This window comes from Gopherus evgoodei, chromosome 7, assembly GCF_007399415.2.
Source record: "Gopherus evgoodei ecotype Sinaloan lineage chromosome 7, rGopEvg1_v1.p, whole genome shotgun sequence".
NCBI lineage: Eukaryota > Metazoa > Chordata > Testudines > Testudinidae > Gopherus > Gopherus evgoodei.
Genome location: NC_044328.1, coordinates 89786859 through 89801250, shown reverse-complemented (window position 1 = coordinate 89801250; position 14392 = coordinate 89786859). Strand labels below are relative to the sequence as shown.

General features: G+C 38.9%; 1 long non-coding RNA gene across 1 annotated transcript; it reads left to right on the top strand.

Moving 5' to 3' along the window:
• Positions 1-292: 292 nt before the first annotated feature.
• On the top strand, positions 293-11307 carry LOC115654816. The gene is made up of 3 exons (XR_004001274.1): positions 293-367; positions 5522-5526; positions 11294-11307. It is a non-coding gene; the product is annotated as an uncharacterized LOC115654816 (long non-coding RNA).
• The last annotated feature ends 3085 nt before the right edge of the window (positions 11308-14392 follow it).

Here is a 14392-nt window from a genome sequence, read left to right as displayed (position 1 = left end):
CAAAAAACAATTTCCCATCCAGAAACAAATTTATGAGCTCCTGTGATGAAACATTTCTGTTCAGAGATGGTTTTGCCATGTCCAGAGAGACCATGAAATCCACACAAAGGCAAACAAATTTCCCAGACTCTCCTTTCAGTGAAAGAGAACATCTCCGCCTAGGAGCAGCAGGCACATGTTGCTGCTTGTACGGAGCTGCCCGAGGTGAGCGCCACCTGGATCTGGCACACCGAAACCCCTCCCACACCCCAAACACGTGCCCCCAGCCCCCTCCTGCACCCAAACTCCCTCCCTCTTAGTTAACTGGAATTTTTGACTTACCGGCACCCCCCACTACCCCAACATGCCAGATAGCAAAGCTTTTACTGTATTTGATTATCATAACATGAAATGCAACTTTCAGGAACTATAGTCATTTTAAATACACATACAAATTGGCAAAGCTTCTCAAAGTAAAGCTCTCGGTCAATTTTTAGACATAAAGTGACCAAGGATTAGTGCCTGCTTTAATGACTAACTCTCCTGTAATTGAATAACCTATGTATTTAACAAAGTTAGCAGAAATGTGTATTGTATATTGGGGCTGTGTAAAAATGGGATAGAGTGGCCCCTATTTGTCAAGTTAGTACTTATAGAAAAGCAGTTAGTACCTGAACCTGCAATGCATTGCAAATTGACAGCATGCTGCATCCACATGGACTTCATTGGTGTCCACAAGGACAGAGAAGATTGCCTACGTGCAATGCATTGCAGGATCAGGGCATCACTAATTAGTTGTAAACCACATAACTGTATGCCACCAGGAAAGTGAAAGAAACAACTCATTTTTTCCTTTCAGACACTTCCTCAATCTGTTAATCCCCATTTATAAGGAAATGGAAATGTACTTCAAAGCAGAAAGCATTACTGGATTCATTATCCACCTCTCCTACACCCCAGTAGAGTGACAGTTATATCTTCTTCAGACCTGTTGGACTTTCATGCCACCTTTGACTCGCTACAACTAACCCGTTCCCACTTTATACCTCCATTTGCTATTGGCAGGCAGGAGCCTTCTGTCATCTGAAACTTCGTTCGTACCCATCTGTTTGCATGTCCTGTGGATAATCCATTCCACCACAGCTTGCCGATTTCAAGGCAGAATTCCAACTACCATGCTGTTTGTGCCATTTTTTATTAGGGTGTGCAAGGTACATGTGCATGGGATTGATTCAAAGGAAATTTAAAAGCAGGAGCTGTAGGGAAACACACATTCTCAGCCCATCTTTTCTACCAAGTGTTTCTGCCACGACAGTGTTAAAATGTTAGTGTGAGAAAAGAAAATCAAACGTTGAATGTTATTGATAGAATTGTATCTAGGTTTTTATAATCTTTTTTGAGCTGTCTATAGATTTATGAGCATTTCTTTTTACCCAAGTGCATTCTTTTAACTGAAAACATCAAATATATAGCAGCACCAAGATACTACCATACCATAGGCCAGGGGTCAGCAACCTGTCAGAAGTGGTGTGCCGAGTCTTCATTTATTCACTCTAATTTAAGGTTTCGCATGCCAGTAATACATTTTAACGTTTTTAGAAGGTCTCTTTCTATGTCTATAATATATAACTAAACTATTGTTGTATGCAAAGTAAATAAGGTTTTTAAGATGTTTTAGAAGCGTAATTTAAAATTAAATTAAAATGCAGAGTCCCCCAGACCGGTGGCCAGGACCTGGGCAGTGTGAGTGCCACTAAAAATCAGCTCGCATGCCACCTTTGGCATGCGTGCCATAGGTTGCCTACCTCTGCCATAGACATTGTTACAGATAAACATTACAAATGGATCTCATCAGTGGTCCTTCCAGTCCAGTATCCTGTCTCCAACAGTGGCTAGTACTAGCTGCTTTGGAGGAAGAAATGCTGCAGAATGCAGTCACATAAGGTATCTCACCCCCAAGGCTCCTTCTAACCCGCAGAAAAGGGCAACTAAAATGATTAGGGGTTTGGAATGGGTCCCATATGAGGAGAGATTAAAGAGGGTAGGACTCTTCAGCTTGGAAAAGAGGAGACTAAGGGGGAATATGATAGAGGTATATAAAATCATGAGAGATGTGAAGAAAGTGGATAAGGAAAAGTTATTTACTTATTCCCATAATACAAGAAATAGGGGCCACCAAATGAAATTAATGGGCAGCAGGTTTAAAACAAATACAAGGAAGTTCTTCACACAGCGCACAGTCAACTCGTGGAACTCCTTGCCTAAGGAGGTTGTGAAGGCTAGGACTATAACAGCATTTAAAAGAGAACTGGATAAATTCATGGTGGTTAAGTCCATAAATGGCTATGAGCCAGGATAGGTAAGAATGCTGCCCCTAGCCTCTGTTTGTCAGAGGATGGAGATGGATGGCAGGAGAGAGATCACTTGATCATTGCATGTTAGGTTCACTCTCTCTGGGGCACCTGGCATTGGCCACTGTCAGTAGACAGGATACTGGGCTACATGGACCTTTGGTCTGACCTGGTACGGCCGTTCTTATAATCTAAAGTTCACTTATGCCCCGAAGCTAGGAGTTGTATATCCCTTCCAAAATTGTTAAATAGTTACTTTTGTAACACTGGTCACTCTCATTCAGAGACATACCTAATCCTTTTTGTAATCCTACTCAAATCTTGGCTTCAATGATACCTTATAGCAGTGAGTTCCACAAACTAATTTTGGGGAGTATGCTTTGCTCTCTTTCAGTAATACTGAATGACCCCATTGATCCTTCTTATGAGAAATGATGACCTGAAGGATACAATCTACCTTCTCTATATCATATTTTATTATAAGCAACTTTAGGATGCCGCTAAACCATTTCTAAAGTAAACAGTCCTAATCTTTTCAATCTTTCTTCATATGGAAGTTTTTCCATGCCTCTAATCTTTCTCATGACCCATCTCTGAACTTTATCTATAAAATAGCAGTGCAAAGGGTTTAACTGAAATAAATATTTACTCCAATTTAAAGTAGACTGTAATTAGAAAAAGATTTTTTATAATTTGGATTACAGATACTACTATAGCAATTTAACATAATTACTTATAATTAAAAATATTCTCCCTAAAGAAAATAAAATTGTTTTAGTTTCTCTCCATACACTAAATTTAGATATAACGGAGTGGCTTACTCATATTGTTTACTATAATTATTGCAGTACTTCAATAACTTTAATTCCAATGTTCACAATTATTTTAAAGTTTTAGAACTTTCAAACCAAATAATAATTTCTGCTGCAGAAAGGGAAAATCTTTCCAACTCCCATTCCTTTTGTGCTTTTAACATGACTCATAAATTTACATTCCTGTGAAGGTTTGTGTAGGAGTGAAGGCACTTATGTATTATCAAGGAATCTGACATTATAATCCCAAGAAGTTACTACTTATAGAAAAAAATAAAACAATTCCCATTCTTTTCTGTACATGCTAAGTGTATTCTGTTAATTAGCCAAAAAGTTACACTTAGTATTTTAAAATGTATTTTTAAAACTATACTTATCACTCAGCTTTAAAAACAGTAGTGAAGTTCCTTGAGGTTTCCAATGTCCAGAACTCAAACTGGAGTGGAAAATCTTATTATGTGCTTCCTTCTCTACCTCGGGCAACAGTCAGCCCAAAAATTCTCCCCACATATACACATATACACACACACACACACACACACACACACACACAGAGGCATCTTTTCAATGAGAGCAATCAGTGAATAAATAAGCCTCACCTTGGAGTTATGAAATCTCTCCTTCCATTTCTCGTCTCCTCTATCATTTTCTTTAATTCAGTCTCATTTTTACCTTCGCATCTTCTTCATTCTACAGACTCCTCTGTTTCCCCCAGGTTTTCTCCCCACTACCAAATGCAGGTTGAGAGACCAAATGACATTTAGATACATCAGAGGAATGATGGCATGTAATATTGCTAGTTAAAAAATGGGAAATTAGAGGTAAGCTATTTTTTGAAAACATCTATTAGATTTCCTTATTTCTGTAAGAAAGTGGGTCAGGACTGTAAAGGAAAAACTACCACCTTCCCAATTTGCTTATTAGACTATATGTAGTAGCCAAAGATTAAAGGCTAATTAATTCTGCTTCTCTATTTTCTTACTCAGGACATTGTTTTCCAAGTTGCTTAACACACAAAAAATTTAGTCTGTCCTTGAACATGGAGCATTGCTTGAGTCATTTCACAGAAAAATGCCTTTACTAAACCATGTATGGTGAGCCAAATGTGGCCCACTACACAAATAGATGCACATCTACCTATAAGCAGCAATCCAATAGTGAGCAGAAATTGGGGATAAAGCCAAGAGCATCAATTACAGGGTTATAAACAAAACAAACCATTCAAATGCGGATGCCCACAGCTGAACTCATTGTACAGAGGTGGTAAAAGAATAAAGAGATTAGTTCCATTCCAGACATTTTTTTCTAAGGGGGTTACGAAAAACACTATGGCACTGAACTGAGAGGCTGTAAAAGGAAGCTAATGTAATGAAGAGAATTCAGCTTTCAGCATGTGACTCTAACTAGAACATTGGGTCTATGGGAAAAAAAACGAGTCAGACACAACCTGAAGGTTCAGGAGCATTTCCAGTGTTTATCCAGACTTCTGGAATTCTTAGTTTGGGTCAGATCAAGAGTTCCACAACAACTACTTCGCTTGATATTTGGGGATTTCTGGTTTTGTCTGAGACTGGGTGCAAAAATTAGCCAACTTTATCTTTTGAAAGAGATACAACCAAAATTCACACTTAACAAAATGACTGACCTCACACTTGGTAAAGCAACCCCCATCCTTTCATATATTTATACCTGCTCCTTTATTTGTCACTTCATACATCTGATGAAGTTGGTTCTAGCCCACCATAGCTTATGCCCAAATAAATTTGTTAGTCTCTAAGGTGCCACAAGGACTCCCTGTTGTTTTTGCTGATACAGACTAACACAGCTACCACTCTGAAAAGTGTGTATGTTATTGGTGTATTAGTCTAGTGAAGAAGTTATACTAGACTTGAAAATATTTCCTATTTCAGTCATGTCTGTTCAGACTGGTGGCAATTTTTAGTATTGGTAACAATGTAAAGCCAATATATATGCAGATGATGAAACTATATTTTACTTTGCCTTATGAAACAAATGAAATTACCATCAAAATTCCAATCTAAAAATGAAATGTGATTATATGCTGTATAAAGCAGAACCCGTTGTTATGCACAAAAAACGTAGTGTTTGGTCTCCACTTTCATACAACCCAGTACCTTCCTCTGTTTTGACCAATGCATTGCAATGAACATATACCTTCCATGAGCACTCCACTGTGAAACAAACCATTTCTTGAGAAGTTACAGCTAATTCAAAACCCATCAGTGTGGAAAGATTTAGAGAAAGTGGATAAAAAAAATAAGACTGATGGTGGTAAGACATGGCAACAAAAGGCATAAACTCTACATATGGAGACGATGCTTTACAGTGGTACAAAGCAAATTAGCAGTAGGAGCATAGATAAAGTTAAAAAGGCAGTAATTAAAGCAAACTTCCTTTGAGTAATATGCAGTAGGCTGTGGAATAGGGTCCCAAGAGAAATGGAGGAAATGTCATCTGGTTTTTTGTTGTTGTTGTTGTCTTGGGGGGGCAAGGGATCCTGTATTGTCAGAGGGATGCACTGGACACCCTTAGAGTTCTTCTCCATCTCTACTTGAATGACTCAAAGAAATCACCACAACTATAGTTCTGATCCCACCTTGCTACTATTATTCTGACATTAAGTAAAAGCCATTTATTCCCCCTCATTGCTTTCTATCTCCTAATTACGTTTTAATTCATGACAGACTAACCTTTCATCCCATGGTTACTGCGTTTCCTTCAGAACCTCTTGTTAGAGTCTTGATCCAAAAGAGTTTTAAAAAAAACAAACCTAAAATTATATCCACTGGTGGTTCTTTCTACTGTTTGTTTAGCAGCTGTCTCTAATGTATTCAAAAAGAGTCTTGATTTACACTTTAAAAAGAGCATGCTGGTTTGTCTTTTTTTTTTTATCATCATCATCCTTTATGGGGCATTTGATGGCTTGTGACTAGGGGTATGTCTACACTATGGGTTTATTCCGATTTTACATAAACCAGTTTTGTAAAACAGATTGTATAAAGTCGAGTGCACGCGGCCACACTAAGCACATTAATTCAGCGGTGTGTGTCTATGGTCCAAGGCTAGCGTCGATTTCTGGAGCATTGCACTGTGGGTAGCTATTCCGTAGCTATCCCATAGTTCCCGCAGTCTCCCCCACCCCTTGGAATTCTGGGTTGAGATCCCAGTGCCTGATGGGGCAAAAATCATTGTCGCGGGTGGTTCTGGGTAAGTGTCATCACTCATTCCTTCCTCCGGGAAAGCAACGGCAGACAATCATTTCGTGCCCTTTTTCCCTGGATTGGTCTGGCAGACGTCATAGCACAGCAACCATGGAGCCCGTTCAGCTTTTTTTTTACTGTCACCGTATGTGTACTGGATGCCTCTGACAGAGGCGATACTGCAGTGCTACACAGCAGCATTCATTTGCTTTTGCATGATAGCAGAGATGGTTATCAGTCATTCTGTACCGTTTGCTGCCATTGTAAATTGGCAATGAGATGACGGTTATCTGTCGTTCTGTACCGTCTGCTGCTATCATGGGTGCTCCTGGCTAAGGTCGGCCAGGGACGCAAAGGCAAAAATGGGAATGACTCCCCAAGTCAATCCCTCCTTTATGGTATTTAAAAATAGAGTCAGTCCTGCCTAGAATATGGGGCAAGTGTACTAGAGAACCAGAGAACACATCCGCTCCATGTCAGATCCCGCAGAAATGATGAGCTGCATGCCATTCACGGGGGGTGCCCCTGCAACAACCCCACCCATTGCTTCCCTCCTCCCCAACCTTCTTGGGCTACCATGGCAGTGTCCCCCCATTTGTGTCATGAAGTTATAAAGAATGCAGGAATAAGAAACAGTGACTTGTTAGTAAGATAAAATGAGAGGGAGGCAGCCTCCAGTTGCTATGATAGTCCAGGCAGGACATTAAATGGTGGCAGGGGAGAGAAGCCCAGCCTCCTGCTGCTATGATAGTCCAGGCAGTACAGAATCTTTTCTTTACACATGAAAGGGAGGGGGCTGATTGAAGCTCAGCCCCCAGTTGCTATAATGAGGACGGTTACCAGCCGTTCTGTACCATCTACTAGGAATGACCGGGAGTCATTCCTATTTTTACCCAGGCACCCCTCCCCCCCGCAACCGGCCTCACCTGAGGCCAGCCAGGAGCACTCACGGGCAGATGATGGTACTGCAGCAATCAAGCATATTGTACCGTCTGCCACCGCGGAGGGAAGAGGAGCAGATACTGCTCTTTACTGCGGCAGCATCGCGTCTACTAGCAGCATTCAGTACACATAGGGTGACATTAAAAAAAAAGTCAAGAACGACTTTTTTCCCTTTTCTTTCACGTGTGGGGGGGAGGGAGGAAATTGACGAGCTATACCCTGAACCACACCGGACAATATGTTTGAACCTACAGGCATTGGGAGCTCAGCCAAGAATGCAAATACTTTTCGGAGACTGCTGTGGACTGCGGGATAGCTGGAGTCCTCAGTACCCCTTCCCTCCCTCCATGAGCATCCATTTGATTCTTTGGCTTTGCATTACGCTTGTCATGCAGCACTGTGTAGCCTGGAGATTTTTTTCAAACGTTTTGGCATTTCGTCTTCTGTAACGGAGCTCTGATAGAACAGATTTGTCTCCCCATACAGCGTTCAGATCCAGAGTCTCCTGTACGGTCCAGGCTGGAGCTCTTTTTGGATTTGGGACTGCATCGCCACCCGTGCTCATCAGAGCTCCACGCTGGGCAAACAGGAAATACAATTCAAAAGTCTGCGGGGCTTTTCCTGTTCACCTGGCCAGTGCATCCGAGTTCGGATTGCTGTCCAGAGTGGTCACAGTGGTGCACTGTGGGATACCGCCCGGAGGCCAATACCATCGATTTGCAGCCACACTAACCCTAATCCGATATGGTAATACCGATTTTAGCGTTACTCCTCTCGTCGGGGAGGAGCACAGAAACTGATTTAAAGAGCCCTTTATATTGATATAAAGGGCCTCGTAGTGTGGACAGGTGCGGCGTTAAATTGGTTTAACGCTGCTAAAATCGGTTTAAACACGTAGTGTAGACCAGGCCTAGGTGTGTTTCACATCTGAGCGATGAGTCTAAGTTGGTGATGATTTCTGAATTAGACACACAAACCCTTTTAATTATACCAAAAGATCCCCACCACAACCAACGCCTTTGTTAGTTGTTTTGGCATAGAATCTAAAGACTTAACGGAGCACAGTGATTAAACTAGCCCCTCACTTCAGGAAGGGTATCTCTGTAGGTGAGCATGGAAGAACATACATTGCTTGTGTGCGGTATCTCTGTGGATAGCTAGAGAACTTGAGTCTCATTCAGTCCCAATTCGGCATCTCTCCCAAACATTAAAGTTGCTGTTTTTATCTAGTTGCATTTTAACTGTAGTTCTTCCTGCAGTAATTTTCCTTACAGCAGGTATATGTTTCACTAGTCTGGAATATCCAGGAGAGTGCGGGTGTGTGTGTGTGTCTAAGTGCCTCCAGCACATAAGAAGGAAAAAGCTTTCTGTACAAGCAATTCCTCCTGTGGTTCTGCACAACAGTAGTTCTCTCCCTGTGGCACTGCCAGCAGTATACAGTTAACTATGAATGACTATTTATGTGATGCTGCAAATGCAGCTCTAGGAAACATACTGCTGTGCCAGGCAATACTGCCCACATGGAAACACTTCAGTATCATCTTGGTCATTTGAGCTGGAGAGAAATAGCAGGACATTATCAAATGTTATTCCTATGGCTCCTCATCAAATAAAAATCTGAGCTGAATTAGCGAAGCTGTGCCCAGTAAAATTCACTGTGTGTTTATCTGTCATGCTTCAGCTTAACATAGTTTTGTTCTAAATGTCAGTGCAAGGTATACAGTGGTAGGGATAGTTTCAAGATCTCTTCCCCCACACAGCATTAATTGTAGCCTGATATGATATGCAAATATTAAATGCTCAGCTAAAGCTTATCCAAAAATTTTAATGAGAAGTGTCTTCCATTGGAAAATGACATTATGAAACAATTTTTTTTCATGAAACCATATCACCTTTGACAAAATTCTGTTTAGAAAAAAAGTGGGGGAAAAAATAAAAAATGTCAAAGTCTGTTTCCAACATTTTCAAAAATGAGATGTTTCAATTTTTTGTTTCAAAATATACTTAAACTTCACATAAAAATAAAAATGCTTCAACTGACCTCTCCCACACATTTTTTAGTCATTAAATGAAAAAAAAATTAAGATTTAAATATTTGGCTTTTCATCCCTATTCAGGCTGAACTTTTAATTGAAATATCAAGTTTTTTCATGGATGGAAAAATTGTTTTAGCTCTACTATGAACAGAGGTTAAACCTGTTGCTTTACGCAAGAACCCTTAACATTCAAGTTTTGTGTTTTTTCCCTCCCACTTCTGCTAACTCCCCCATGAAAGTAATTACAAACAAAATCACTGCAATTTTTTCAATGTAGATTTTTGGAAATGATAGCAAACATTGTTCATAGTCATAGCTAAGCTATGTGCTGTTTTGTTTAGTATATTGATTTAGTTATTAGAAGATGACAGTTTAATTTTGTCTGCTGTGATACAGCAGCAAGGCAAATAAATTCTATGTTCTGTTTTAGTCTGACTATTTTCTATAAAATCCTTCTCACCTGGAAATAATTTGGGCACTTAACTTGTACAGCACTGCAATTTACTATAAATGACCTGAATAATGTCTTGAAAAAAAAAATACTACAGCTGCAAGTTCCTATTAAAACGTAAATAAAAACTAAAAACAAATGAGAAATGTAATCTGTTCATTCTTGAGCATTATTTATGAAAGAACACCAGAAAAAAGTACACATTCTTGAGCAATTTCTAAATAAACTAAGTATTAAAGAAACACACTGGTTTCATCGGCATTTTCTTCTTCCAAATATACCTTATCAAATTTCTATTTATGAACAAAACTTAAACAGCCTACCCATTTTTTAAAGTGAGTCTTCAAGGAAAAATACCAGAAGCATTGTAGACCTGTGCTTACAATTCGATTCAAATTGATGTTCTTTTAATCAAACAATTTGTATAACTAAAAACTTGACTTTCCAGTCCCAGGAATAATTTTGGGGAATGTTATCTAAATAGAAATGGTAGATGCATGAGGAGTTATAACACAGAAAATTAAAATATGAAAGTTCTATGTCCTTTTATCACTAAAGGAAATAAGATTCTATATATTGTCCTTAGGGTTCAGTTGAAAAGCAATAAATGAGCTTCATCTCAGTTGTTGATTTCAATTCAGTTTAGAATTACCAATAATATCAATTAACTTCATGCAGCAAAATCTTAGTAAAAGGTGATGTCCATCCATATGCCAATCTTCAATCCCAACAGAATGTTTTTTTTAAAAAAGCACTGGTTGGAGCTTCTTTGAAATCTCTGATGTGACATATGTGCTAATAACTATCTCCATAAAATGTATCAGATCAGAATATTAAGATAGCACTAATTTAAAGTGCAAATTTGTGTTGAACAGGATAAAAAAGTACTGTCAAAGATATACTATTTTCTGTCCTGACCCCTACCCCCAAAATCACTTATTAACAACAGCATAGCTTTCAACTGGCTGATTAGCACTTACAGTCCAATTAAAAGGTTTAATATCTCCTCATACTATAAACAATTGTGATGAAAAAATGTCTCAAGTATTCTGGAAAATATTTCAGTGCATCATATGTTAAACATAATATATTATTCAAAACATTCAAGACAATTTTGTTCTGGGAAAAAAAGCAAGGATTCTTCTTCATGCCATATGGAACCAAAGTATATCAAACCAAAATCTGAGTGCATCCTCCTTGAGGGAGTTTGTGCGTGGGAGGGAAAAATTTTATGGTATCCAAAGAAAACAATGTCTTTACAGTCTCTAACATTAAGGATTAAGAAAATAAGGTGTTGCTTTCAAAAATTAGCCTGGTATGAGGGTGCAGTCCTTTTGGATACGTACCTTAATTGTCATCCTAATTTTATCTTGCAATTTATTAAAAGGAGTTAATTCCACAGACATTCATTAAACAAACAATGTTTCTTTATGCTTGTATATGCTACTATTGCCATGGTAGCAGGAATGAATTCAACCAACAAAAGAGTTTAATGGAGAAGCAGTTTTACAAATCTTGTTAGAACACTACATGGAAGCATTCAGGAGAGAAAAGCCACTTAGGTTGTTTCCGGTCTGTGGAAGCTCAAAGCCTCTTAAGCTATACTTTGAAGTAGCAATGTAATGTCTCAATAGCCAAGCCAACGGTGTCCTCTTTCAAACTAAGAGAGCAAATCCTTCCTTGAAAAGGAGAAATGTTAAGGCTGTATGACTATTCTCCAGTACGAAGTACATATTGAAGACATCACCTTCAGTCAAGATGTATCACAGCATGAAAAAATTACTTCTTTTAAATCTTTGTATCAGATTGTTTTCAATTAGTCTCGTTAACTGTACATGCATCTGTTTGCATGCCCCAAATCCTAGACTTCAGAAAAAGCTAGTAGGTGGGAACTCTATTTTCTTAAACCTTCAAAGAGGTTCAGGTTTGGTTTGAGCTCCAAGCCTGTTTTAATTCCATCTGAACCATTTCACCTGTCTCTAATTAGAAATGTTCAACTTCTAAGTGAAAGGCTTCCGATTGCTAAATTGGAAAGCTAGCATTACTTTCCCAGCTTACCAGAGACAAACACTGAATTTTACAAGCCCATATGCTAAATTTTCATGAATACTGTCTTGTGATATAAATAGAGCTCTGACCAAAATGGACCATGAATTTGGTAATTTCACAGTCAGATGATTTTAAAAATAATAAATTTCATTATTTCAGCTATTTAAATCTGAAATTTTACTGTGTTGTAATTATAGAGGTCCTGACCCAAAAAGGAGTTGTGGGGTGGTTACAAGGTTATTCAGGGGCGGGTTGCAGTGCTGCTACCCTTACTTCTGCTCTGCTGCTGGCAGCGGCACTGCCTTCAGAGCTGGGCAGCTGGAGAGCAGTGGCTGCTGGTCTGGAGCCCAGGTCTCTGGCCAGAGCCACTGCCAGCAGCAGTGCAGAAGGATGGCATGGTACAGTATTGCCACCCTTACTTCTGCGCTGCTGCCTGCAGAAATGGGCCATTAGTCAGCAGCCAATTATCTCCAGCTGCCCAGTTCTGAAGGCAGCACAGAGGTAATGGTGGCAATACCATGCTCCCCTAAAATAACCTTGTGACCTCCTGCAACTCCCTTCTGAGTCAGGACCCGAATATGCAAAACTCTGGTCTACTCTGTGAAGTCTGTATAGTATAGGGTAAAAGAACACAAAAGACCAGATTTCATGGTCTGTGATGCGTTTTTCATGGACATGAATTTGGTAGGGCCCTAGGTATAACGGAATTTCCATATTAACAAATCCAATTAAATTGTAATGAGGATACTATAAAATATATTCACTAGGCACTACTAACCTAAGGCCAACGTCAGTTCACTGATGCATGCAAACATATCTCATTTAAATCAATGAGACATGGATACCTATCCAGGGCTGAATTTTGCCCTTGAAGCATTATTTCCCAAGGTATTCCAGTTTTAGAATGGCACGTGTTTTCTGGCATTTTACAGATATTCATAATCTGCAATGATGGCAGCAGTGATGCGAACTTCCAATTTATCTTTGAAGGTCTAGTTATTGACCAGTATAGTACGTTTGCTTTGCAACAATGTATGTTGTACTTATGGAATTGAATTGCAGATGTCTGGGTGTGGACTGAACAACCTACTCAAAAAAATTTTAAAGGGTCTATTAGTAGTATTTACTGTATTATAGTAGCACTCATATTGCTAGGTATTGTCCACATAAAAGGAAGACAATGAAGCCTAAGTATTTGCAATCCTAGAAGGCACACAACTTTTGAAGTGGAAAGGAAGCTGAAGCTAAAACATATAAATCAATTTTACAAATATATTTGTTAACTATTCACAACTGCTCCTTATTACTTGGTCAATTTCTTGCAAGTCTCATGACATAAATGGGTACAGGGGGAGAATTTGAAGGGGCAGATGGACTCATTTTGGAGATGAGTCTCAAGTATTAGACGTGGAATGAAAGCAAGCATGAAGATGACAGCTAGCAGGAATGAAGTTGTGCATTCAAATTTTCGTAGGCTGACCTGCAGAGTTTGAAACTCCAGAGCACTACTAACTGTTCACAGAAATTAAAAGCAGAGTTACTGGAGGTCAAATTTAGATAGGTGTTGAGCTTCTTTCCACCCCTCTCCATTGCAATAAGCTTTGAAGCTGCAGCCAACTGTTTAAATGTTCATTTCGATAATTCTATAAGACAAAAGTTCCAGCCTTAAGACCAGCATCAAGCACCAACATACTTAATTTATGTACATCTTCTCCTCCTCCACCCCCAGAAGTTGCCTCTAGTTCTTTTCAGATTTTTTAGCTGTCATGTTAGAATATATGATACTGAGTCTGAACTAAAATTCTCCATGACTGTAAAAATTTGTGATTAAACAGATGTCAAATATTTAATGGAGTGTAAGTAGAGAAGCAGATGGCAACATTTTTGGAGTTCAAAGTGGCTGTGTTACACTAAAAACCAAATTTGAGGAAAAAAGTATTGTACTGAAAATATTAACTATCTTCAAGATTAGTTTAAACAAACGTAAAAAAGCTCTTATTCAAAAACATTTATTCAGGAGGTTTATCATCAAGTTCGAAATAGAGGTATCTGCATTATAAACTTCACACCATTATAGAAAAATTGACTTTATTCTGCTATTGTGGATGTTACAGAACACTGCTTTTATCAACATCTGCATTCCCAAAGAAAATAATATACATCATAGTTGGAAAGCATCTGACTAAAACAAGTACCTTGACTAAGCATTGTGAACAACACAACACATGTGCTATACGTAAGGCTGCAAGTCTGTCATGGAGGTCATGGGTTCTGTGACCTCCGTGACTTTTGCAGCAGCTGGTGCTGGCTCAGGGCTAGGGGCAGGACATTGTGTAAGACATTTCTCTGTGTCTCAGCTTTCCCACCAGTAAAATAGAGCTATTTAACTACCACTGTAAAATACTTTGAGACCTACCGATGAAAGTGCAACATAAATATTTATTATTAGTATATAGATATATAGAGAGAAATCACTCTATGGCAACCCAGTAATGTTTTTCCTGTGTGATAGACTTGTTTTCATGATTTTTAATCCTGCAAATTGTTGAAA